Source organism: Myotis brandtii, unplaced genomic scaffold, assembly GCF_000412655.1.
Source record: "Myotis brandtii unplaced genomic scaffold, ASM41265v1 scaffold230, whole genome shotgun sequence".
Taxonomy (NCBI): Eukaryota; Metazoa; Chordata; class Mammalia; order Chiroptera; family Vespertilionidae; genus Myotis; species Myotis brandtii.
In genome coordinates, this window is record NW_005358650.1 from 7,820,464 (window position 1) to 7,848,319 (window position 27,856).

Here is a 27,856-nt window from a genome sequence, read left to right on the forward strand (position 1 = left end):
AATTTTTTTAAGTGCATGTCCTGTCTAAATGGCCAGGTACTATCTCATTCTGGCCAATTGTGCAGGAATATAGGTCCCGTGCTTTCAGATCACCCAATTGCAAAAGCAGTTAAAAGTCTGGAGATTATGTAGTGAAATTTCTAGATTTTAAAAATGAAAGCAATTGATTTAAAAGCCAAACATGTCTATGGCTCAGATCCAACCTGAGCATCACCAGTGTTTAAACTCTGACTTAAGTAGCAGTCTAGAGTACTTTGCTTGTTGTTGTTTTTTAAACAATTAAAAATGTTTCAAGAAATTGACTCACCCCTTGCCTGTTTTTCTCCTATCCAAAATATCAGTCAATATTTCAGAACCTACAAAGGGCTTCAGGTATACCCATGATGACTAAGCAGTAGGACCCAGAAACTGTCAAGCCTCTACAAACTTGTAAACTGATTCCCAATCAGCACAGCCTTCTGGGGCCAGGCACAGAGAAGAAGATCTTGGGCATGGTAGCAATGTTTCCTGAGAAGGCTGTGAAGGCCAAGAATTAATGCAGTTAACAGAAAAGAATCCATTGGTGTCAGAGAGCAGTCTTCAAATCCTAGAGTTGTAACCAATCTATATATATAAAAGGCTAAGCAACTGGCCGATTGGCCAGTAGCTATGACACACACTGACCACCAGGGAGCAGATGCTCAACGCAGGAGCTGCCAAGCGATAGCAACTTTGCGGAGTGCCCTCTCGTACTCTGGGACCCCTTGGGGGATGTTGGAGAGCCAGTTTTGGCCCAATCTCCGCAGGCCAGGCTGAGGGACCCCACCTACCGGAGGGACCCCGCTCACTCTGCAGACGCCCTTCGAGCCCCAGAGCTGCCCCAGGTGCAGCCGGTGGGGAGGGACCAGGGGAGGTTAGCTCCAGAGTGTGTCCAGCCTGTCTCGCCCAGTCCCACCCCACTGGTTAATCACTCCCTTCTCCCTCCCACTGGCTACCTTCTAATTAATTTACTTTCAATGTGCACGAATCTGTGCACTGAGCCTCTAATTAGATTATAAAGTCGAAAATAGTCATGAAGGCCAAATTTAGGATATGCCTAATGTGATGTTTGGATATGAGCAGGGGTCAAGACAAGTAAAAAACATTTGTTCATTCCAACATAAGAAATATACATAACATAATATATAAAAATATATACATAATATATAAAACATATTTTATGTTGAAATACACATATAAATGTAGAAATATACATACATACAGATATATAGGTAAGGAGATATATGGAGTCCCTCCCAACTTTAGGCCTAGCATTCAAGATTGAGCCATAAAGGAGTCAGAATAGCCCAATGGAGTCTTACTTTCCAGTTAAATCATATGTAACACCATTCAATAAACACCACAAAGATAGTGCAGTTACCTGGCAAATGAATTCTGTCAAACCACTTGCTTGATTAAGGTATCATGCCAAGTAGTATTTTCCCCTTACATGTAATAATATCTGCCACGCCACTACTCAGCATTCACCATTGAAAACTTAGCTGAAAAATAAGAAATAAATGAACATTAACCAACAAAAGTCCTCAAAGCATCCAAAATCACCCTCACAAAGCCAGGCAGTAGGGATCACAAGGCTGTTTACAGGGCACCTCTCCCTCCACACAGCACACGTTAATCTACCTGACACACAACACTAAGACGATGGGCTCTCTGGTTCTTCATTAAAGTGATTTGGAAGCAGCAAATAAACATGGTCCCTCATAGGCCCTTCATTAATTTATCAAGTGATAAATGTGAGTACAAACTGGAAACAAAACACAGCTAAAACTATCAGTCATCTGCCTGACAAGGACAGAGAAGACATACACCCTGAAGGGTTGACACAGACTTAAAATAACATCTTGGTTTGAAGATGCAAGGGTAGGAATAAAGCTCCGGAGAGCATCACTCTGTATGCACAACAAAGCTCCCACTCATCCTGGTTGACAGGGGCCACTCAGAGCCAGGATGCTGGGTTCCATTGCTCTCAAGTGGTTGGGTGAACTTAGACTTAACTTAACTTGGGTTTCCTCATCTAAAAGAATAAATCTATACGCCTCATAGAGTTGTGAGGAGTCAAAGAGTTAGCACTTATAAAGTAAATCTTAGAAGGGTTCCAGGCATATAAAAATACTCAGTAAGATTGTCTATGGATAAGGATACTGTTATCATCATGAAAAAGAGTAGATTATGCTCAGGCTAATCTAATAAGGCAGGAGGTAAATAACAAATGTAGGAAAGACCTTCTTCCAAAATTATTAAAACAAAGCATTTTGGTTTTGTGGAGTGCTAATTTGTTAGCTACCTAGAAAATTCATGTGAAATACTTCATTGATGAGCACGTCAGCACAGCTCAACACAGTGTTCTGTGGAGCCAGAAGCAGATTGCCTTCCTTGAGTCTCAGCTCTGTCAGCTACTAGTATAAGTGTGTGTGGGTCCTCTCATCTGTAAAATTAACATAAAAGTACAGTTGGTATTGGAACTATATTATGATTTTTGTGGCCCTATAAACATTTACCTTTATGGGCCCCTTCTTCCTTAAATAATATTAAAAATTTGCCACACTGGTATAAAGACAAATATAGTCCAGGATGAGTTCCTTATTATATAGTCATTGTTATTATATTAATTTTTTTCTCTTGACTTTAAAGAAATTAAAACTTGTTTTCCACAGTCCTCGGCACCATGCCTCCTGGATAAGTCAGCCCTGATTGTTATGAGCACTGAATTAATTAGTGTTCGTAAGGCACCTGGAACAGTGCCTGACACCACAGTAAGCACTATAGGGGCGTTTGTTAAGTAAACAAAAATGTCAGATGTCAGACAAGCCAGATGTTCCTTCCTTCCAAGCTTGCTCCCTGCTTCCCCTGCCACCTGATTAGTAGCTTCTGTTTCAAAGTATAGTTAAAAACTTTCCTCTCTCTAAGCTGTAGTTAGCAGTAGTAACTCTGAGCCTATAAAGGCTCCAGAGGAATAAATTAAGAGCACAAATTGTGTTTAATTAAATTCCACCTTGTTAAAAAATAAGCAGAGGGCTGACGATTGTTTGCGCCTCTTTCCAACTCAGCACAACTTCAGAGGCGCCGAGCAAGACGTGCTGGAAGGTTATGGCATCCCAAATGGGCAGAATTTGCTGCCTGGTTCCCGCCTTCCCGAGCAGGAGCAATAGCCCGTATCAGTATCCCCATATAGATATCTGAAGACGCCAAACTTAAGAGAGAAAGTAAAAGTTTTTCTTTCTCCCCTGTAGATTATAATACATTTTTTTAAAAAAAGAATGTTATAAGAAATGGCAGTCATTCTTTTCAATAGTTACATTCACATTAAATGCATAACAGATAACTGAATTTTCATTATGGTAGTTCTTTCCGTCATATAGGAAGGCTAAAAGACAAACTCAGCGTCAGCTAAATGTGTAACTGCCTTTATTTCCCCCTCTCAGGGACTAACATGGGCTTAGAACATAGTCAACACTGCTCAGCCTCATTTTTGGCCATATGAGTCAGATGGACCCTCACCCATGTATAAACAAGATTGAAGCGCCAGCCACTATTTAAATTTGGATTTAGATTACCCTTGCCATGCATACATCTTGACTTTAACTTCCTTGTCTTCCTCTCCTCTCCCCTGCTTCAAACCTGTGTCTCATTGCCTAGCTCTGGCCTTTATATTTGCTCTTCACCCGTGGATTTGCTGTTCACCCTTACTCCCTGCTGTATTCAAGCATCAGGCCAGCTCACACCTTGCACAGTCATTAGCTATCTCTCTCACCAGTGTTGGCTACATGTGTGGGACCCAGCGCCAAAGTGCAAATGTGGAAAAAGCAGAAGAAAATGCTTGCTTTCTTCTTCTTTTTTTTTTTCCAATTTATCTTTATTGTTGAAAGATTATGGATGTCCCCTTTGTTTGTGTTATGTGTGTCTCCCCCCCCCCCATTGACCTCTTCCAACATGTACTCACCCCTCCCAGGCCTTCACCACTCTATTGTCTGTGTCCATGGGTTATGCATATCTATATATATAAAAGCCTAAGCAACCGTCCGACCATTCGACTGTCCAACTGGTAGCTATGACGCACACTGGCCACCAGGGGACAAACACTCAACACAGGAGCTGCCGAGCTGTGGTGATTTGGTAGCTGTGGTTCTTGGGTGACACACCTGGAACCAGAGAGGAGGGAGCCTGATTCCAGGGTGCATCACCTGAGAACTGCCCTCTCGCAATCCTGGATCCTTTGGGGGATGTTGGAGAGCAGGTTTTGGCCCAATCCCTGCAGGCTAGACTGAGGGACCCCACCAGTGCACGAATTCGTGCATTGGGCTTCTAGTATGCATATAAGTTCCCTGGTTAATCACTCCCTTCTCCCTCCCCACCCCTGCTTTTCCTCTGAAATTCGTCAGTCTGTTCCATGCTTCTGTGTCTCTGGTTCTATTTTGTTCATCAGTTTATTTTGTTCATTAGATTCCACATATGAATAAGATCATGTGATACTTATTTTTTGCTGACTATCTCTCTTGACTTGTCATGGTGTTTCGTATTTGCTCTTTGGTGTTGCTTGAGGATAATTGAGGGACCAGTGAGACTCAGTCTCACAACTAAATAGGAGACAAATGTGCAGCATGAGCATGCCTGGCTCCAGCCCTTCCTTCCATACCCAGGCCCACCAGGGGCCCAGGGCACCAGTGGTTGCTGGGGAGCACTGGGGAGCTGGGGGCTGAGAAGCAGGAAGCAGGAGCTGGTGAAAAGCGAGACTGCTTCTGAGTTGAGGCCTCAAGTTCCTGGTTTATGCTCCACTGTCCCATCTGACTTCACTTATTAAACACAAATTCAAAAATAAAATTATTAAACATTTCAAAATGTCAATCACAGAGCATTCAACTTCAAGCATGGGATTTTTCTGAGCTGAGGGCCCTGTGCAACTGCATTGCATATATGCTCATGAAGCATGAGCCCTGCCTGCCACCGTGGAGTTCTTACTCCACGCCCAGGACCTCATAGTCTAATCCCCACAGGGCCTCTCAGCCAGTGCCCTGGTCTTCTGTGAGGGAATCGGTCCAGACACAAACGATGTCAACTCATGACCAGAATTCCAAAATTCAGTCAAGTCATTCCTGTGCCTCTTGCTTTTACTCTATGTGTCTGGCTTCCCTGGATCCGCGTACTCAATGTGAACGAGCACCTCAACACAAGAAATGATGAGCTGCACTTTTCTCATGCTGGTCTCTGCTTCCCTTTCCAGAAGCATTTCCAAGGCTGAGCTCCTAAGAGGAGTGTTGGACCAGATCCCAGTGCATGCATAAAACTAACAGGACACCCTTCATCCAAGACCCTTTTCTTTTTGTCCCTCCTTACCTTTCTCAAGCTCCATCCCCTTACTCATATTTCAAGTGAGACTGTGTTGAGTACAGGGAGTCACTGTTTATTATTAAAAGAGGCATTCTGACCCAGCCATGACAAGATAGAGAATCAAACAAATCCCACTGTAACGCTCTCAAAGTGATCGGAGAGCGTGTATGGATTTTATAGGCACCAGCCATGTGCTTCTGGCTGCCAGCACCCAGATTAAATTTCTCTGCTACCAGTAAATATCGGAGAGCTCTTGTGCCAGTTCTCTGGAGAAATTAAAACAAGATGTACTCAGAGCAGATATACCATATTTATTTCAGATGAATTGATAGTTGCTTTATCTTGAGCATTTTGAAAAATCTATTAGGCTCAAAAGAGTTGGAGTATAAATTTGAACAGTATGGTTGTCCATAGCTAATGCAGTCCCTGCCTTATCCTTTTATCAGTCATATCATATGATATTGTATCACTTGTCACTTCATACCATAGTTTTAAAGTGAAAAAGACCTTAAAATCATCTTACCTACTCATTTCATTGTACAGATGAGGAAACAGACCCAGAGATGTTAAGCCCAGGGTCACACACAGTGGACTAGGTAGTGTTGAGAGCAGAGTTGGAACTGGCTTCTGACATCATGCCTGCCGTGCCCTGATTCTACAGCACAATGACACAAAGAAATCCGAAGAAATATAGGAAATGTCATTTGGATGTTTATATAAATTTAAAAAAAAAAACCCTACAAACTGGAGAACTCATTTAAACGTGGCAACACAAAAACATCATTACTCTTACTTTATTAAAAAGCACTTGCACATTTACATATATGCATACTTACAAATTAATAATTCTTAGTATTTGAGCTTATCCAGAATCTTGCTTGTTTGTTCCTTTCCAGGATCCCACGTAATACTTTTTTGGGGCCAGTGAATGCCCGGTGTAACTTTTGATAACCATGTACTCAAATTACTTTCAATCAGTATGACTTTGGCAGAAATGACCAAAATAAGGTTGGATTTAATTCACATCAACTATGTTGCATTAAATGTTAAAGAAGGGGTTGGGTAATGGCCATAGCGATGGGCGTTGCTGACTTAGACGTGGCCTGGGGTGCAGGCACAGTAGGCTGCCTCATCCTGACCCAGTTGCTATGCCCAAGAGAAAGAGGTGACTCCTGTTCCAGGCCCACAATACCTGCTCTGGCTGAACCACCAAGGAGAATGATGCCAATTGGGACGCAGCTGTGATGAAGTCTGGAGAGGTCTGGAATGCCATTGCCCATGATGTTCAGCAGGAAGAAATTCCTCTGTGGCTTATAAGCTTCCCAGTTTCCAGCAGAGGAAGCTCTTCCTGGTCTGAGGAGCCTTTGACAGCAGAGAGGCCCTGGAGGAGGGTATCCATGAGAGGACTGTTTGCAGGGAAAAAAAAAGAAAAAAGAAAAGAAAAGCAAGAAGCACAAAGAACACCCAGATAGGGCTAAAGATTCAGAATACCCTGTGGTGTTTGGCTAAGCTGGCCTCCTTCATTTGCCTCAGGACATAGTGAATGCCCTCCACCCCCACCCCCATGTGAAGGCCTGCCTGCCTGACCTGTCATTGACATGGATGCCTTTTGGACCAGTTTGTATTGAAGATAGCACACACCTGATGCCGGTCTATCTTACTATGTTTCCCATCACCCAGAAGCAGCTGGCCCAATAGAATAATAGAATGGCCCATTGAAAACTGGGTGACAGTGCCCAAAAAGACAGTATCCTAAAAGCATGGAGTTCTGCCTTACAGCATATGCTGTATCCTGTACATCAGTAACCAATGTTTGGTGCTCTTTCATCCATAGTCAGCATGCAGAGTCCAGGCATCAATGGGTGGATGAGGAAATGGCTCCTCTCACAATTACATCTAATAACCCTCTTGCAAATTATTGCCTCCCACCCCTGCAATAGTGATCTGTACTGGTCTTGAGGGAAGAATAATTCATTTTGGGTACACACCAATGTTTTTATTGAAACAGCCACCTGGTCATTTGCGGGTCTTCATGTCCCTCAACCAACAGGTAAAGAAGAAGATTGCTCTACAGTCTGGGATGATTTATTCTGATCACCAAGAACCAATTGTATTGCTATTAAAAAATGAAGGTAGGATCACAGAACTCGGGGGATTCTCTGGGGCACTTCCATGGCCAATAACAAAAGTTAATGGAAAACTTCAGCAACCAAAAAGTGCAGAACCACTGAGGATTCAGACATTTCTGAATTCATTCTAACATTCATTCAGGAATGAATATTTGGGCTATCTCACCATGTAAAGAACTAGCTCAGGTTCTGACTGAGAGCATAGAAAACTTGGAATAGGACAGTTACAGAATGTGTGTCTGGGTATGTATGTTTAAAGCAGGGTAAAATTTTCTGAAAAGACCAGATAATAAATATTTTAGGCTTTGAGGGCCATATGATCTCTGTTGCAAGTACTTACCTCTGCCATTGTAGCCTGAAAGGAGCCATAGATATTATGTAAATTAATGGGTGTGGCTGTGTTTTAATAAACTTTTATTTTAAAATTTGGATTTGACCCATGGGTTGGAGTTTGTTGACCCCTAATTTACACTAATTTTGTGTTTCTTCTTCTTGCCCTCACTATTTTACATAAGATAATTTAGTCTTTCAGTAATAGAATGTTGTGATGGGATTTTAAACCTGAGAGCAACTAAGATAACTGGAAGCTGAATCATATGACTGTCTTCCAGAGGTAGATACAGTGACCGCTGAGGGCTGCTGGGACATTGAGACACAGTGAGATGAAGAACATCTTCATTTGTGTAAAGGAAGTTGCACTTTGTCAGGCAGCAGCCTGAAGTTGTTTTCCGTGTGTGGAAGTCCATGGGGAAGCAAGGTGTCTGTGGATGCTGAGTAGCCAAATGAGTGGACAGTTAAGTAATTGTTTCCCAGCATCAAACACACCGTTTCACACTGCTCTGTGATTCTGAGGCTGGGAAACTGCAAACCTCAGGTCCCCTTTATCAACTGGATCCCTGTTAGGCTTTGCCAATAGCTGGCACTAGAGGGAGACTTCAAGGCTGGAGGAAGAAGGGAGTGCTCCTCCCATGTACCTTCTGTTCCCTTGTCTTACTGTTCTTGTCGGCACCATCCTCGCAATGGATTTCACCCCAGCAGCAGCAGCAGGTTGTTCTGGTAGCACCATTTGATTCTGGTTTGCATTTTTCCAACACTCGCAGAACCAGCACCGTTACCTCTCCTGGGGACCCCAGCACCAGCAGTCAGTGCCCCCTCCTCAGAGGTCTGGGTCTCACCCCACAGGAGCCGCCTTCAAGCTCCTGAGACAACAGTACAGCTGAGCAGCGACCTTTCTCAGAGGTCTGAGTTTCAGCATGGCAGGACCCCTCCTCAAGCTCTAAACCTTAACAATCCCAAACTTTTCCATCCAATCCCCAGTTCTAGGATGGTAGCTGCTTCCTACAGTTGCTACTGTCTTAATATTTCCCTTTTGAAAAGACTTTTCATTTCTTCAATAAAGCGGCATGAAATAGGTAAATAACTGAACCAAGGCATACAATGAGTATACGGTAAGACAGGGACAGGGCTTACACCCAGGTCTTTCCAGTTGCAAAGCCCTTGCTCTTTTAGACACGACACAGTTGTTCAGGGTGAAGGCAGATCTAGTCAACTGCTCTCTGGCCTCCTCCAGCAAAAAGACTGGTGTTCAAGCCAGGTGAGCTATGTGAGCACAGCTGGTAGCTGTAAGAGAATATGTGACGCTGGACCCGAGTTAGTTCCATTCCAAGCACTCAAGGAGCCTGCAGACATGGTTGGAGATACTGTAGTAATCTCCAAAAAAACAGGGAGCACTGCCAGAATACTGGAGGCTGTTAGAGATGTTTCCCTTATCTAAAGTAGATATACAGTTATTTAGTCTCCAGCAGAAATCTAGGATGTACTTGTAAAACTAACTGATTCCCAAGAGCAAGCTTATGCAACAACTGAGCTCATTTACTGACATGAAGTCCACTGTGGTATGCTCGTGGGTGAAATGGTGAGCTGAGGCGTGGATTCGGATCACAAGTTTGGTGTGTAAATAAGCTTGTTTGGCGATAAGGGCGAGGTTCGGGGCAGGTTGGTGCCTGGGCTAGATCCAGCAGACAGATTTCAAGAGGAAGAGCTGAATCTTCATCATCACTCTGCCCGCAGCTGCAGGAAGGCAGCTGGGCTCCTCCTGGGCCTCCCAGGGAAAACCTAAGGTAAAATGAGGCCCAAAGGATGAGGCCATCAAAGTCATCCTGAGGATCAGATGAAGGTGAGGCAGACCTGGGGATTCTAACTGGAGACTGAGATCCATCTAGCAAGCCTCGCAGTCAAGCGCTACTTCCTAAGGGAGGACCTCCAGGTTTCCTTCTGCATCTGTTTCCAAGTGGCCTGTCTGCCCAAGAATGGAGATTGTGATGGCAACTGTTGTGGTCATTTATTGGTTTTGCCTCCAGCATTCATTCCTCCTCCTCTGGCAGCAGTTCCTTGATCTTTCTTTGCAGGAACACCCTTTGCTTCATTGGCTACATTCTATGTGGACATCAAGAAGTTCCATGCCACCCAGTATGGGGTGGGCATGGGACCCAAGCTGTGCCATTCTTACAATTTGGATCTTGGTCAGAGGGGCCAAAGACTGAAAACAAAAGCAGCACCTTGAAAAAAAACCTGTTCTTTAGTTCCTGCTGTTTAGATCCCCAAAGCTGCCTCTTACTCTGCTTTCTCCAGACCTGATTCTTTTCCTCTTCCTTCAATTTTCTGAGCTGCCCAATTTCGCTCAAACAGATCCATTTTTGTCCAGGGATTTTGTTCATTCATTCACTTACTTGCATCCAAGGAATCCTCCCTAATACCACAAGCTGTGTTAGTAAAGGAAATCTAAGGGTTCTCAAACTTTACAGGACTCTCATATGGAAAAAAGTCGGTGTTCGTGTTCTACATTGTTTCTGATAGCACATACCCCCAGGAGAGGTACAGGGAAGCAGACTGAAACTTCGGTGTGTTCAGGCACTGAGTTCATTTTCTTCATCACTACATTCAAAATTCCCAACACAGTGCCTGGCAAAGTAGGCACTAAATAAATATCAACTGCAGGAGTAAATGGAAATAGAGAAAGCACGTTCTAACCATTAATTAAATTATGAAACTGCTACATCGTGAGGTAGTGGGCTCCTTGTCACTTAAGAGATTTAAATAGAGCCTACCTCACTCAGGATGACAAAAAAAAAAAGATTCATGCATTGAGTAGGTGGTTTCCAAAAAGCATTCCAATTCTTGCTTTGTACTTTCATATTTATTTATATTTGCTCTTAGAAAATATTTTGTAAAGTGAGAGTAGAAGACTATGTACATTAAGATAATATATAGAGCACAGACTAAACGGTTAGGACAAAAGGTATATAATAATTTTTTAAGGTTAGGAGAGCATTTCTGCACATGCCCATTAAAAAATCCAGCAAAAGCTGTAGCAGGAGATGGAAACCATTGCTGGACTTGTTTGCAATGACCGACACTTGATCTATTTTTAGTCTCAAGGAACATGAAATAAGAAAAGGGATAGTTTGGTTGCCATGGTTATTTCCATCCACTGGCTCATCTCACCACCCATTTTCCATCATTACTAATAACCCAGTTTCCCGGAGCGATATCTTAGGAGACTATAACCCAGGCTCTTTATGAAGTGGTTTCCCCTGGTGCCACCCTCCTCTGATCACTTTCCACAGCTCCCCTCTGTCCTGCCCATTTTTAGCATATGGCTCAGGGGTGAGAAATGCCCAGCCTAAGGCTACCACGACCTTTCAGTGCAGGTGAGTCTTGAGCATGGTCACAACCAATTAGGGGTCTGAATGGCTCGTGTGTTCCTGAACCTTGAGAAATACATCTTTGCCTGTGTTGCCAGGGCGAAAAGCAGCTGAGGTGGTAGTACTATTTTCTATAATGTTGATTTCCCTTATTTTATAAGTAGCACACATTGACAGGGGAGGCAGGTGGAATCTTAAAAAACACAGTCTGGAGAATATGCTACCTTGTGAAACTGAGCTAGCCCGCTCTCTCAGTGCTGTGGGTTTCTTTAGTAGCTAACAAAGACGGTATCTCGACTTTTGGCAGAAGCCCAGGAGGTGGAAGGAATCCGTCTGGAGCCTCTGCGGAGACACTTCATTTGTGGGGAATGATGCCCGCTTGGCAAATCCTGGTCTGTATTACAGCAGATTGTGGAAGTTGGACTTTCTATAGACCCACAATTTTTTAAAAAGGTACTGCTGGTGTCACACATCTCCACCTCTAAACACTAGGTGGCAACCTTGCCTCTTGTGTCACCAGTCAAAGCCATTTTATAAAATCATCATAATTAAGGAGATAAACCACCCAATCTAACTCTTTCTCTCGCACAGTTTTAATATTGGCATCTGGATATAACAAACAGCCAAAGTCCATCCTGAAAGTCAGGCCTAAATCAGGGGAGTGTTAAATGTGTGTATAGACTTTTTTTTCTTTCAGTATTCATTTGTACACCTGCAGGCTCACAATTGTTACACTTCCCACGCCTCCCTGGGTGTGGACATTTGCAGATTAAATGCATGTTCCAGGAACAGGGATATTCTGTGGTGAGGAGGAGACAAGGTCCTTGCTTTTGTGGAGCCTGTATTGAAATGGAAGAGGCAGACACTAGTAAATGAAAATAATTTTAGATTATAATTGCAATGAGAAAATGAGGACATAATGTACTAGAAACGGAGCATGAGGGGAAGGGGGAAGTGGTCAGGAAAAACCTCTGAGGAGCTGGTATGTGACCCGAAGCCCAAATGAGGAGAAGGAGCCAGCAGGGCCAAGAGCTGGGGGGAGGTGGTCCAGGTGGAGGGCAGAGCACTTTGCGCAGCAGCCCCGGGTGGGGACAAGCTATGGGTGTTCAAAAATAGAAAGAAGCTAGTGTGGCTGGAGCATGGGAAGGGGAGGGAAGAGCGGGACAACATGGGGCTAGAAAATCATCAGGGGTCAGACCACATAAGGACAGTTGGCCCAGGAAAGGGACAGACTGTTCTCCAAGCTCAGTAGAAAGCACTGGAGGAAGGGTAAGAAGGGCAAAGGGACCAAGGAGGATGTATTACGCCCCTGACAGCGCTCAGTGGACTGACTAGAAAAATAGCAGATTTAGTAGACATGGCTCCCACCCTAGGACCTCCCACCCCAGCACAGACCTCAGAGGCACAGCACGCCCCAGTGAAAGCACCCTTTCGAGTATGGATCTCTGCAGCACGCATCTGTTTTCCTCTGAGAAGCCCACAAACCTTCTTTATGCCAGAAAGAAAAACAGAATTTCCCCACGATGATATGTACACATGAAGGTGAGGTTCTAGGACACCCAGGTTCTACATGGCTCTCTGCCTGGTACCTAACAACGAAGCTTTGTGATAAATTGTGGTGGCAACCAGTTGGTAGGAGATGGTCTATTTAGTGCACTGACAGGCACTAAATGGACCCATGCTCCAGCCACACTAGCTTCTTTCCATTTTTTAAAATTTTAGTCAGAAGGTAAGCATTCTAAAACACATACAGCCTAGCTCAGCGAGGCCCAAGACTTTTCTTTCGATATAACCACATCCAGTCCTGTGTATGAGCCACTTTGCCCGCTGAACTGCAAGGCGTGGCACTTGAAGTCTTGGGAGGCTGTGAGCAGGGTGGGGTGGGAGGAGGCTCTGCCCCCAGCCATATAAAACCAAGACAAGGCGCAGGACTGCATTTTCCTGCCAATTGCACATGTGCAGACACACACAGCATTAAGCTGCCCTTTTATCACGTTTCCCCACCTCTTGAGGTTGCTCTGGGTCAGAGTCATCAACGGAGAAGCTGGCCCATAAACGAGGAGTCGAATCTAGTGACGAAAGGAGACAGCCACTCCCAGCTCCAGGCAACTGTTGTCATGCAAGAATGTGGGTCCTGATGTCATCAGATTCCCTAATTTTTCTAGAAAAACTAGAAATCCAGATTTTTTAATGTAATCAAAAATTCCTTGATGGCCAAATAAATCCTGCCTATGGGTCTTACATGGTCTGTGGGCCACCCATATATAAAGTCCACTTTAGTCATTTATTCACTTTCCAATATTTACGATGAAAATTTTTTGCGTTGAAATAACTTTACAATGGACACTCTGCATACCTAGATTCTATTTGCTTTGTCATATATCTATTCAGCTACTTATTTTAATCAAATTTTAACTGTATGGAAATTTAAAGGGGCAGGAAAGAGGAAAGGAAAAGGGAAGACCTGTAGAGGTGACTCTAGTCCAGCAATTTCAACCTTTTTCATCTCATGGCACACAAACTAAAATTCTGTGGCACACCAAAAAATGTTATATTTTTTGCCAATCTGAAAATAAAGTAATTTTGGTTACAGAAAATAATAATAATAGTAATTACCTACCCTTTTTGCTCCAAAGTGACTTTTTAAAAAATCAGACACCTATACTTGTATATAAGGATTTCTGGTACCAAGAATTATCAGACACAACCTTATTATGTGATGTGACCAATAAGACACAACTCTATTATATGACAGGGCATTCATACCTGACAGCTATCGTTGTCTTGGCTGTTAGTCAGGTATTGTGTGTTTTAAAAATTCTTGCAGCACCAGTTGAATATCACTGCTCTAGTATAGTAACTCCTTTCTTAAAATTCAACTTTAGAGGTAGGAAAATGGTAAATTGCTAGTTATCGGGTATAAATTTTTAGCTGTGCAAAATAACAAGTCCTAGAGATTTGCTCTACAACATTCTACCTATAGATAGCAATACTGTATCATACACTTAAAAATATGTTCGGAGGGTAGGTAGGTCTCATGTAAGTGTTCTTACCACAATAAAATGAGTAACAATAATAATCCATGTTTTAAAATATTAACCTCTTTCATTTGCACAGTTGTCTATTTGGCCATGATTTTAAAATGGACCTTAGATGACCTTATACACCATAAACTCACACAATGTTATATGTCAATTATATCTCAATTTTTAAGCCTTAGGCCCAGTTGGTGTGGCTCATGGGTTGAGCATCCATCTGTGAACCAGGAGGTCACGATTCAATTCCCAGTCAGGGCACATGGGGTTGTGGGCTCAATCTCCAGTAGGGGGCATGCAAGAAGCAGCTGATCAATAATTCTCTTTCATCATTGATGTTTCTCTCTCCCTCTCCCTTTGTCTCTAAAATCAATAAAAATATATTTATTTAAATGAACCTTAGGAGTTAGAGACTTCAAAGTGCTGGTGAGCCAGGTCAGCAATGGGCAGAGTCAACCTGCCTCTCACATGACACCCCAGGGAGTGAGCCCCTGGTGCTGAGGGTTTTGTGGATGAGAGAGCATCGTTCTTCTCCCATCTCCTTGGCCACAGTCAGAACTTTCGACAACTCAGAAGTGAGGCCTGGAAGTCTGGGCAGATCCATGGGCTGTGGATTACCTCTCTCTGCCCTTAATTTTGTCAGAAAGGACCAGATGCAGACCATGGGATCCCTGCCAGCAGGAGAGTGTGCAGTCAGAAATGTTACTCGCTCAGAGTACCCGTGAGCAGGGCCTCTTGGCTCATGGGATGCTCATTTTGTGCAGGAGGTTAGGGCCGAAAGCCTGGGCTGTGAAAACTGATTATTTTAATTAAGTCCCATGAGACTTGATGCAGAACACTTTTCAGAGGTTGAAAATAGCTTTTCTCGGGGTTCCCACATGTGCACTGGGACCTGGGGAGGGTTTTAAATCCTGACAGCCGCTCTTGTGTTGGTTTGTCTGGGGAGATTGATCAGCAGCTTGCTCTTGTCCTCTGTGGCGACTGAGGAGCACCTAGGGACTGACGGGGGAGAAAGCTTTTATACCGACTACTGTTCCCCACTGCTTTCCACTGAGCTTAAAGAAAATTACATTCCCCATGCGGCAGCAGTGTATCATTAAGGGATGGTAATCACCATGGTAACCAAGGATAGTCTGCTACAAGCAAATGGAAAAAGAAAGAAAAGCATAGGGCCAGAGCTTGCTACACCCACATTAGCTCAAAATGCCAGGCTTTTAAGTAATATGGAAAGGAATAGTTTTCTAAACTGACAGCTGGACCGAATTTTAGAATCGTTAACTTGTACAAGTGAAAGAAGGCTTATGGAACAACCAAGGGCTATATATTCAGGGTCAGCTGATCAAGTAAATAATCAGGCCAGTGACACCAGGGAGTTGGGATGGTGGGGGTTCTGCAGAACTAGATCCAGGCTCTGAGAGAAGCGGCAACAACTTCTGCAGCTGCAGCTAATTGTAGCAATGGGAAAGGCCAGCGTGTTATGTTAGATGGTGCAATTTCCAAAGAAAGCTGAGGATGCAGATTTTTATGTGCAGTAACCCAATTTTGACTACTAATTAAAACTAACCTGAAGCAGATCAGTGAGACATATCTGTGAACTCCCAGTTTACGTTGATGCACCAATGGAGAGGGCTAAAGGATTGTACTCCTTTAAGAAATTTGGGGAATTATATTACTAGGTTTCCTAGTGTAGAACTACCTTTGTCTTCCCAGAAGGAAGTCTGTTCTTTTGAAGTTCTGCTGGTTACTAGCATGTCGTCTAAGAGGCTTGTACTTATACATGTTCCATAATTCCCTTTCATTTTGATATCTTTGACAGGTTTTTGTCATCAAAATTATTCTACGTCATAAAATAATTTAGAGGCTTTGCTTCTCTCCTCTACACTTCGGATGGTTTAAATAGCACGGGGGTTGTCTACTCTTAAAGACTTGATTGACAAACTTTTAACATTTCTAAATCCCCATGGCCCTTACCAAGTGTGGCCCCCACTCTTTTCACTGACCAGTTCTCTATTCTGAAGGAGAGCCCCTATCCTTCATGTCCTCCACCCCAGCGTATGTTCTCTGCCTCCTTGTCAAGAAACACCTTTTACTCCTCCTGCCTGGAAATCCCATGTCTCCCTCAGAGTGCCTCCCAAGTGGCCCAGGTGCCTTCAAGGGAACTAGAACCCTCTGTGAGAGTCCAGGGTGGCCGAGGTGTGAATGTGGATAAGATTCACTTAGGCCTCCCCTTTCATCCTGCTTAGAAGGACTCAAGGTTCTTGTTGCACTTTTTAAAAATTTATTTTCATTGATTTCAGAGAGGAAGGGAGAAGGAGAGAGAGAGAGAGAAACATCAGTGATGTGAGAGACTCACTGACAGGCTACCTCATGCACTCCCCCTACTGGGGATTGAGCCTATAACCCACTTATGTTTTCTGACTGCATATCGAACCATAACCTCCTGGTTCATAGGTCGATGCTCAACCACTGAACCACACCGGCCAGGCTCTTGTTACGTTTAATCAGTAGTCTGTAGCGTTCACTAGAGCCTTGTGTATTAAGTGTGGCTCTACTAGGCCAGCATGGAGATATCTCTTCTTCCTCTCTTCCTTTGTCAATTCTTTTCCTCTTCACTTTTCCCTTCCTTCCTCTCTCTCTTTTTTAGTCCTTTCCTCCTGGTAATGGCAGAGGTGTGCATAGATTAGGTTGCAAGAGCAGGAGACATCTTGGTCTATCTTTGTTTAGCTCACATCCTGGATTCTAGCTTTTCACCAACATTCTTATTATCATAAAACCAAGACCATTGCACAGTGTCTCCAAGCCAAATGGGCAATGAAACAGATCATTTAATCTTTTCCACATCCTTTACATAGATGAAACCACTATCAAAATGAACTCCAGCTGAGTGGAAGAGATCCTTGTACCAAATACTCCATTTCTTCACCAGGATGCTGTCAACCTAACCTTGGAGCCCAAGAGTTTTCCTGACCCAGTGGATATTTGTAGTGATATGGTCCAGAGAAGGAAAGTTCTAGGGCTTGGCCACACGCATGTTAAGATGGGCAAATTGACAATCCATGCCCCAAAGGCAAGGACCAGAAGTAGCCCTTCCCTAGAGATCTTGCTGTCAAGAGGAAGAATGTGCATGGCCTTGTGGAGGCTGATTCTTTCCAAGTCAGACAAAACTGTGCCATACGTTTCCTGGGACCTTGGCACCCAACTCAATATACCCTCTTTCTGAAGCCCATCATCCTAGATAAGTTTGGGGTAGTATTATAACCAAGGAATGAAAATTGCTGATAATTCTCACAGTAATAAACATGAACAGGTGGTTGAGCAGCAGGTTCTTAAATACTGTGCACAACAAGAGAGGAAAGAGAAAAGATACAACATTTGCACTTGCAAAAATAGCCTGCCTTTAATAACAACTTCACACTGTAAATGCAAATGATATGTTAAACTCCGTGGGGCGATGGCATGATATTGCCATAGTTATTTGGTAGGACAATAAAACAATGTCAGCATGATCCCTGCTGGGCACTTGTATGCTAGTTAACACTTTCAAAGGCTCTGACAGGCCACAATTCATTTTAAGGCTTTTCAGGAGTTTTTTCTGGCCCCACTGTGCTTTAGAAGTATGTGAATAACTTCTCTACACATATAGCTTAATGCAGCAGCTAGCTTGGTTTATATTCTCAACTGGTAGTTTTTAAAGGTGCTGTAACCATGTAGGAATTCAAATTATGGACTAGTTAGCAGCCGAGAGATGAGTGGTCCTTCGCTTGAGACTCTACCATCTAGTTATAGAAAATAAATATTAATTTCTCTTTCTGGTTTTGACTTTTCTGTGCCAACCTACCCTATTAATGAAGCCCTGGAGAACATAACATCTTTAATCAGATTTTAGAGATGTCAGCACCAACTTTGTCAATAATAACAAAGAAAGTATGGGCCTCAAACATTTTTATCTATGCCCCCTTCCCCACAAAATTTACCATCCAGAATACTGGCTAAATATGTGAAAGCAGTCGGTCCCATAAATGACTTATTGTACCTTTTTATTGGCTCAAGCATGTATTAGTATTTCCTTTGAGAATGATACTCCACACTCCCTTGCATTATTTTTCATGGTTTATTACAGTCTTCTTTCTCTAGCTTGTGACAAATATTCTTTGCTTGACCAAACTTTAGTCAGTCTCCTGAACCTCGCCCTCAGCCCATCCATGCACTTCGTCGTGAAATCCAGTTTTATAAAGAACCCTGCTAGGTCAGGTTAGCAAGCATCCTTCCTCCTCCATATCTGATCAGGTTCCTCATCCTCCACTTCCTTCCAGGTGATGTCTGCGGCAACGATCCTGTGAGAATCCCCCTCACTCCTGATGTTTCCCGTTAGTAATTTGCCACCCTCTCGTCCCACCCTGCTCCTTGGCGATAAATTCCCACTTGTCCATGCTACATTCGGAATTGAGCCCAGTTCTACACTGAGGTATCTTCCCCTATGGCAGTAGTCCTGAATATGATATTTTTACAGCTTTACCTACTGTCCAGCTCTGGTCTTTCTTTGACAGTTAAACAATATAGTCATATATTTATTGCTCACTTCTAGAAAAATTGCTTTAATTAAAAACAAATACCTAGGGCCCTGGCCAGTGTGGCTTGGTTGGTTGGAGTGTCATCCCATACACCAAAGGTTTTGGGTTTGATTCCCAGTTAGGGCACATACCCAGGTTTCAGGTTCGAACCCTGTCAAGGTGTGTGCAGGAGGCAACTGATTGATGTTTCTCTCTCTCTTTCTCTCTCCCTCCCTCCCTCTCTCTAATCAATTTTTAAAATCTTTAAAAACAAAACAAAAATAAAGACCTATGGACAAGTTAGAAGAAATAAACTTTCAACCCTATGCTGAAAACAGCATAAAAACATAAATATTTAAATTAATGTAGATCAATCCACACATAGCATTACTGAGGCTGTGCTACATACAAAGCATGTGCTAGGCATAGGACTACCATGATGAATACAACATGATTCCTGCCTTTAAAGACCTCACAGCCTATCTAGGTGAGGGAAATGTAGATGTGGAATAATGTATAATAGTACTTAGAAGAGAGAGGATGACTAGATAGGTGGATAGGGAGGAAAGGAAGGAACCCAGGGATTTGAACACAGCTCCGTAAGCAGGGGTGAATGCACAAATGCATGCGTGAATGAGGGGATCTAGGGAAGGAGCACAGCCATTGATCTCAAAACTATGACAGTCCTGAGGAGCGGGCCTAGTTAAAGGGCGACATCTGACAGAAGGCAGTGGCTGGACTAGTGAGATGTGAAAGGTGAATGACAGGTCTTAGAACTCCAACCGCATTTTTCACTGGGAGGAAGCTTTTGTCCATGAGAAAATTTTCAGTAGAAAAAGACCAGAACTGGAATGGACATTAGAGAACATCTAATTCAGTCCTGAGAGGTTACAATGATGGGCCCCAGCTCTAGATTCTATGTCCAGAGGTGTCCTCCCACCCCACGCCCAGTCAGTGCATCACAGCCAAGGCCTCAGGCCACCATGAATAAGGAAAAGAAGAAACAAACAGAAAAAGGAAGGGGTAAATAGGAAGAAAAGCAGGCAGGGTGGCTGGCCTGTGAACCCCGGCTTCAGATTTGGCCGGCATTTGGTTTGTTCCTTAGCATCTTGCTGGAAGGGAAACTCTCTTGAGCCCAGTTCCCATCAGAGTAAAGGAGTGGCTTTTCACAGCCTGCTACACAGAAACAAGCCTGCCTTCAGTCCCTCGTGGGGAGGAAGGGCTTTTGTGGGATTTCAGCAGCGTTGTTGGTCCTTTCTTTTCCCACTTCACCAGGGCATTTGGTTGCAAGTTTCCAACCCAGCCCTTCAGACTCTTACGGGAAATTCCAAGAGACTAATTAGTCTAGCTACAGAGTCTTTGGCAGCTCAGTCCTGAAGCTATCCTTTGAATTCTAAAGGAACCAGCGGGGCACCTGGGCCTCTCCTCCTAGGCTTTTCCCAGCAGTGACCCAGAGACCTGGGTGGGATGGGTTTCCCCACATGCAACAAAACTGACCCTTGATGTCTTTGCCCCAGCATCCTCCTACACCAGGTGTGCTGAATTAAATATTCTTCCTATGGAAGAGGAGGTTTTAACCCATTGGTTCTTAAACTCTAGGGTGTGTCACAGCTAGTGTAGGGTTTGCTAAAATGCAGATTGCTGGGCTCACCCCCAGGTTCTGATTGGCAGGTTCAAGAGGAAGTCTGTATTTGCCTGTCAAACCAGATCCCTGCTTGTGTGCACTGAAGCAGGAATCAGGTCTTGCTTTTGTTTTGTTTCTCCCTGAAAACAAGTTCTTCTCTGCCCACCTATACCTCAAAATTGCTAAGAATTCCTAAATCAGGAACGAGACCCTGTGTTTTTTTGTGTGTGTGTGTTTTTTTTTTTCCTGCAAACAAGTTTTTCTCTGCCCTCTTACACCTCAAAATTGCCCTTTGCCCTTCTCCTTGGGAACATACTCATTTCATTGATTAATTACCATTCAATCTACTTATCACTACAGCAGTTTTGTTTCTGGCTTCAGGAGACATTCTTATTTTATTTCCTGCCCCTCTTATCTAGACCAGAATCTTATTTATAATCTCCAGGCCCACATATGCGTATAATAGAAACAATAGAACAATACAGCCCAGAGAACAAAGGCAGTGTTCTTTCCTAAGAAAAAGGAGCTTTAGTTGAAAGCTTATACAAGCTTCAGATATGAAATGGAGCTGCTTGTACATGGAGTGATGGTAAATTTCCTGCTAGCATTCTAATAGGCTCTGCTAGTGAGGAAATTTTCTCCCTGGAGAGGGTTAGGAATTGGTGCCAGAATTAATTAAGGAATAAAGGTGAGTGAATCGTTTTCTCCATTGAATAGATTCTATGCCAGAAGGCCTTGCTTGCTCTCTAGTAATACCAGACAAGATATAGTGTGAGTTTCCCCCTGGTGCCCTGAGCCTTCCTGTATAAAATGCCAGGGCAAGGCCTTTATGCTAGTGGAAGGGTTGGGTAAATCCACAAACTCCCACTCATAATGATTTTTCACACATTGGACTACTTCTGAAGAGGCAAAGCAGCTCCATGGGCAATATTCCCAAGCTCATGAGAGGACATAATTAGAAGCCGTTTTTGGAGGTGGCCATCTGGAGCCCCCAGATGGATGGCCTGGGGTGGAGACAGACAGGGATGTAGTCTACTCTGGATGTTACCAGATACCAAAAGGGACAGCTTATTTGCAGGTGGCGTGGAGCAACAGGGCAGATGCTAAAGAGTTGTGAAATGTGGGCTGAACATGGATGAGAATATCTCCAAGAGAGAAATGACAGAGGGTTGTGGAGAATTGTGATGAATAGACATGGATATTTTGAGGGACTATTCAACCACTGGAGCATGAGGGAAATGCTGTCAACTGACAGTGAAAGTAACTTGTGGAGTTGGTGGGACATATTGAATAGACTTGTTAGGTTACTACCTGAGCTCCACCATTCTGGGTACAACCCATTGTAAGGGTTGGAATATCTTTTTTTTTTTTTTTAGGGAGAGGGGGAGAGAGAGAGAGAAACATCAATGATGAGAATCATTGATTGGCTGCCTCCTGCATGCCCCTTATTGAGGATCAAGCCTGCAACTTTTTTATTTATTTATTTATTTATTTATTGTGGGTTTTTTTTGTTTTTTTTTTTAATTGCTTAAAGTATTACAAAGAGTATTACATATGTCTCCCTTTCTCCCCCCCTTCGGTTGATCTCTTACTCCCCTCCCTTCTGCCCCCCAACCCTCTCTGGCCTTCCCACTGCAGTTTGACAATCAGTTTGAGGCAGCTCTGCCTCTGTATCTATTATTGTTCAAAAGTTTGTAATGGTCTTTATTATCCATGAATGAGTGAGATCATGTGGTATTTTTCCTTCATTGACTGGCTTATTTCACTTAGCATAATGCTCTCCAGCTCCATCCATGCCGTTGCAAATTGTAAGAGTTCCTTCTTTTTTACAGCAGCATAGTATTCCATCGTGTAGATGTACCACAGTTTTCTAATCCATTCATCTACTGATGGGCACTTAGGCTGTTTCCAGATCTTAGCTATGGTGAATTGTGCTGCTATGAACATATGGGTGCATATATCCTTTCTGATTGGTGTTTCTGGTTTCTTGGGATATATTCCTAGAAGTGGGATCACAGGGTCAAATGGGAGTTCCATTTCCAGTTTTTTGAGGAAACTCCATACTGTCTTCCATAGTGGCTGCACCAGTCTGCATTCCCACCAGCAGTGCACAAGTGTTCCTTTTTCTCCACATCCTCTCCAGCACTTGTCGTTTGTTGATTTGTTGATGATAGCCATTCTGACAGGTGTGAGATGGTACCTCATTGTTGTTTTGATTTGCATCTCTCGGATGATTAGTGACTTTGAGCATGTTTTCATATGTCTCTTGGCTTTCTGAATGTCCTCTTTTGAAAGGTGTCTATTTAGATCCTTTGCCCATTTTTTGATTGGATTGTTTATCTTCTTTTTGTTAAGTTGTATGAGTTCCCTATAAATTTTGGAGATTAGGCCCTTATCAGATATGACGTTGGCAAATATGTTTTCCCACGCAGTGGGTTTTCTTGTTGTTTTGTTGATGGTTTCTTTTGCTGTGCAGAAGCTTTTTATTTTGATGTAGTCCCATTTGTTCATTTTCTCTTTAGTTTCAACTGCCCTAGGAGCTGTATCAGTGAAGAAATTGCTTTGGCATATGTCTGAGATTTTGTTGCCTTTGGATTCTTCTAGAATTTTTATGGTTTCCTGTCGTACATTTAAGTCCTTTATCCATTTTGAGTTTATTTTTGTGTATGGTGTAAGTTGGTGGTCTAGTTTCATTTTCTTGCATATATCTGTCCAATTTTCCCAACACCACTTATTGAAGAGACTATCTTGGCTCCATTGAATGTTCTTTCCTCCTTTGTCAAATATTAATTGAGCATATTGGTTCGGGCCGATTTCTGGGTTCTCTATTCTATTCCATTGATCTATATGTCTGTTCTTGTGCCAGTACCAGGCAGTTTTGAGAACAGTGGCTTTGTAATACATCTTGATATCTGGTATTGAGATCCCACCTACTTTGTTCTTTCTCAGGATTGCTGCAGCTATTCGGGGTCTTTTTTTATTCCAGATGAATTTTTGGAGAGTTCGTTCTAGATCTGTGAAGTATGCCGTTGGTATTTTAATGGGAAGTGCGTTGAATTTATAGATTGCTTTGGGTAGTATGGACATTTTAATGATGTTGATTCTACCAATCCAAGAACATGGTATGTTCTTCCATCTGTTTATGTCTTCCTCTATCTCTTTTTTCAACGTCCTGTAGTTTTCTGAGTAGAGGTCTTTTACCTCTTTAGTTAAGTTTATTCCTAAGTATCTTAATTTTTTTGGTGTGATGGTAAATGGGATTGTTTTGGGGTTGGAATATTTCACCTTAACCTTGAGCGTTCTCCAAGATTCCATGCTGTACTGGACTGGCTCACAGCCATGACATTTTGCGACAAACTGTACTACCCCTCCTTTCCAGGGTAAGGTATTTGGTGCTGGACTTTTAAAAAAATGACCAAAATAAAATCACTGAAGAAAAGACCAAATGATCAAAATAAAATCACTAAGTAAAATCACTAGTGAAAAGTATAACACTTTCCAACTCTGAACTCAGTATTTGTTTAGACAGATTCCATCTTTCATTTGTGCCTTCATTTTCTTTGCCCAGGTGTATCACTTATACCTAACTCTGTTGTTTCTTTCTTACCATGTTCTTGTAGAAATCTAGACTTTGGCCTAGAAGGCAAGCTCCAGGAGGGCTGGAACTCTGACTGCTTTGTTCACAACCATATACTCAATGCCTAGTGCCTGCCTGGCATAGTATGTGCTCAATAAACATTTGTTGAATGAATAAAGAGAGGGAGGAGGTGCTGACCAGAAAGCTGGAAAAGAGAAGAAAAGTTTCTGAACTGTGTGAATCTGGCCTGCAGGCCCCTTAACTAGTGCCATCACTTTGGATGATGCACCTGAAATTCTATAGTAATTGCTGAAATAAGTCACTGAGAAAGTAGACATACCTTTCCCACCTGTAAAACAGAGGTAATTGTGCCTGTCTTGTAGGGGTGTTGTAGGGATTAAAGAAACACATGTAAGGTATTCAGCTCTGCATTTGATGCAAAGTAGGAGCTTAGTAAATTATAATCATTATTGTTATTATTGGTTTGTTTATTCCCCTATATTCAATCATTCTGCTGTTCTTTTAACTTTAGCCAAGGACATCCCTAGAAAACTAGGCCTATGTTAATCCATGTAGTTTGCAATTTCATGTTTTTAAATTCAGCAATATACTGTATTGTTCATATTTTTCTTTTCCCAATTGGAAAGATGCCCAAAAGCAAATAACCAGTCACATATAGATTAAACAGCAATTTCCAACCACTGTGCAGATACTCTGGTAATGAATTTAGCATGCCAGTCAGTTGAATGTGGGAATTTCCAAGCAGACTCTGGGCCTTCAGTATCAAGAGGATTATATTTGCCATCTACTCTCTCTGGCTGTACTGTAGTGAGGATTACTGAGTTGATATGTATTAAGTACTTTGACCTGCAGGGAGGAAAAGGTGTCATAGAAACACAAAGAGGTAGTAAATGCCAAACAAACTGCTTTAACTGAATGGCATGCTGGAGGCTTTACAAAGAAAATCATAAGGAAATAGTAAATTATAATTTCTATCAATAATTCAGCTCCCTTATGGTTTTTCATGCATGGATGAGCGAGTATACAAAATAGAGAATGGTTCTAAAATTTATGAATTTGCTCCCGTTTAAACTTTAAACATCTCAAAGCTAATTAGTTTTCATTAAGTTCTAATGAAAGCACTTCATACATATGCTGGGTCCTCACAGCACAAAGATTCATCAAATATTTTATGTGATTGAGTTTATGATCAAGGCAAAATGCCTTAATTAAATAAGTAATTAGCCTTGAGGAGAGAAATGAACGCAGAAGTCCAACTAGTGAATTTAACTCTTCCTCCCAATAACAACCAATAGTCATTCCGTCTGCAGTTAGATAGTATAGTTATATAGATCATAGGAATTACACACGATCCTCTGGAATGCACAATGGCAAAATAAAAACTCAGGGTAAAGTACAAACTTAAATACGATGTAGCAGAATGATGATTAGCCTGGGTGCCAAGAAACCTGGTTTTGATTCAGGCTGCCATGCATAGATAGCTGTGTGACTTAGGAGAAAGCACCTTCACCTTTCTGGGCCTCTGTTTTCTCAATTACAAATGAGGAAAGATGGACTACATGATTTCTAAAGTCCCTTCCAGTGCTTACATTTTCAAGCCTTTGTGGAAGAATTCCTCCCTTTCAGTTCTTATTTTGGAAACCACTTGCTTCCTAGCACTGTGCCTGTCAAATAGCATTGCTGCCAGCAACTTACAAGGTAGGTCTGTCGGTGCATGAGAGAGGCATCTGCCTGATCTAGTTTTGTTTACTGTGGCAGCATTTCAGCACATCCTCTGTGCTTTCAGCAGGAAGCAGCCAGGCAGCAAAATTGCTCCAGCAGAAAACAAATCCAGCTGCAGGGCATCTTCGAAATGCTCCCTATGTGTTTTTCGATTTAGCCTATTAAAATTTTAAAACACAATTTAGAGCTACAGTGTACCGTCTTCTGTTACAAAAATGAATCCACATTTCTCATTTCTGGGTTTGGGGTGCAGGGGAGGGTAGGAGGGAAGGAGAATGCTCAGAGAGAGAAGATATTTTAGAATGTGGAGCGTGATTTGCCTTCGATCCCTCCTGTCCAAGCACTCATCACCTGTGCCTCATTCAAGGGCTTGAGTCCCAGTCTCCCCACAACCCAGCCGGTTCACAACTGCAGGTTATAAGAGGGGGTTGGAGCAGGGCCAGCCTAACCTGCAGGCAGAATGGGTGGTTTGGGTGAGAGGTGTGATCTGAGAAGCTGTGGGTTGGGATTGGCAGGAGGGGTGGAAGTGGTGGACAGAGAGGACATCTGAGCAGGAGGGGCAGAGTAACAAGCCACGGAGGAAGGAAGAGCCTGGTATGTTTGGCTCCTGCAAGTAGTTTTCAGTGGCTTTGTGTTTAATGGAAGGAAAGCAAGAGATAAGATGGAGAAATAGGTATCAAACTTGATGCACAACGAATATTTTTGCGGCCCAGCCAATATAACGGTATGTAAGAAACGTTTTAATAAAAATTTCATAACTTAATTTTTACAATATTCTGTTATACATCATTATTAATAACTAACTACAAAGTTCGCTAATGACTGATTACTATAATCATGTTGCATTCATTTCCCTTACGCGCCTTACACACAGGCACACCGTTTCTCTCCAATAATACTAGCAGCGAATATTTTAGCGGCTGATTGCCACATCATTAGTCCTGGACTGACTTGTTTGGTGTGCACAACAGGAAATATTTCACTTTTGGAGAACAAGAAAAATAGGTTTATTTGCATTACGCTTATTAATTTGTGCAGTTATTCAGTGTCTGGTAAGTTAACGTTCAAGAAAAAAATATTAATTTTTATTAAAATGTTCTATCATTTTATGTTAATGATTACTCATTTATTTCAGCCCTTTGTGTTCAGCATGTCTCTATCAAAATAAACCTACGTTTCTATGAAAATTGAAGCTTTTGATTTTTTGCGGCCCACATAAACTTAAACCTTGTTTATTTGACAGTGTTAGCCTTTGAGTTTGACATGCTTGATGTAGAGTCTGGTCAGACTGTGTCATGCTGTCCAGACCCCTATTCCAGGACTGAAGGACTTACTCTATAGCTACTACTCACCTGAGGTCACTCCCCTCCCCAGGGGTTACCCACACCCATTGACTTGTCCATGGTGGAACATTGGGTAGAGATCAAGGCTCCCAAGAGCATTTCCTGCATGCTAATCTGCAACTCAGATTTTGCTTCTCAGATTTGCAACACTATGCTGGAAAGATTGATGGTACACCATTGGCAATTGTGAGACACTGAGAGGTTGTCAACAGAGGTTAACCCTAGTTAGATTTGCAATTTTTAAAAAATATATTTTTATTGATTTCAGAGAGGAAGGGAGAAGGAAGGAGAGAGAGAAACATCAATGATGAGGGAGAATCATTGATCGGCTGCCTCCTGCATGCCCCCTACTAGGGATCTAGCCTTCAACCTGAGGGAGTAGTGGAAAACTATATTGGTTTTCTTTATATGATGAGCTTATGGATGTGATATGTACTTTTCATTGCATTTCCTGAATTTTCTTTAATGACTACATAAAACTTTAATAGTGGGCATATTACAAGAAGTGAAGCAAATAATTACAAACTTAATGTATCCTAAATATAAAAAGTAATTACTTCAAACTGTACTTTTTAAAATTTCAATTTTTGTCTCAATATGATATTTATCAGGTAAATTATTCCCTAATATCTAAATTATAAAAATGTATGATATGCTAATTTTTAGAGATGAGATCATTTTTAATCATATTTAGCATTTAAAATAATGTAACTTTAAAAATAATTAGATCTCCAAAGATATATCATTTTCAGCTTACCTGCCTAATCAAGAGATGGGAGGGCAGCCG

The 27,856-nt window shown here is 42.4% G+C and overlaps 1 long non-coding RNA gene across 2 annotated transcripts in view; it reads left to right on the forward strand.

Annotated features, from left to right (window-relative positions):
- LOC102245912 overlaps positions 1-27,856 on the forward strand; it is a 113,312-nt gene that overhangs the window by 49,268 nt on the left and 36,188 nt on the right. The gene's annotated exons all lie outside the window — the stretch shown is intronic.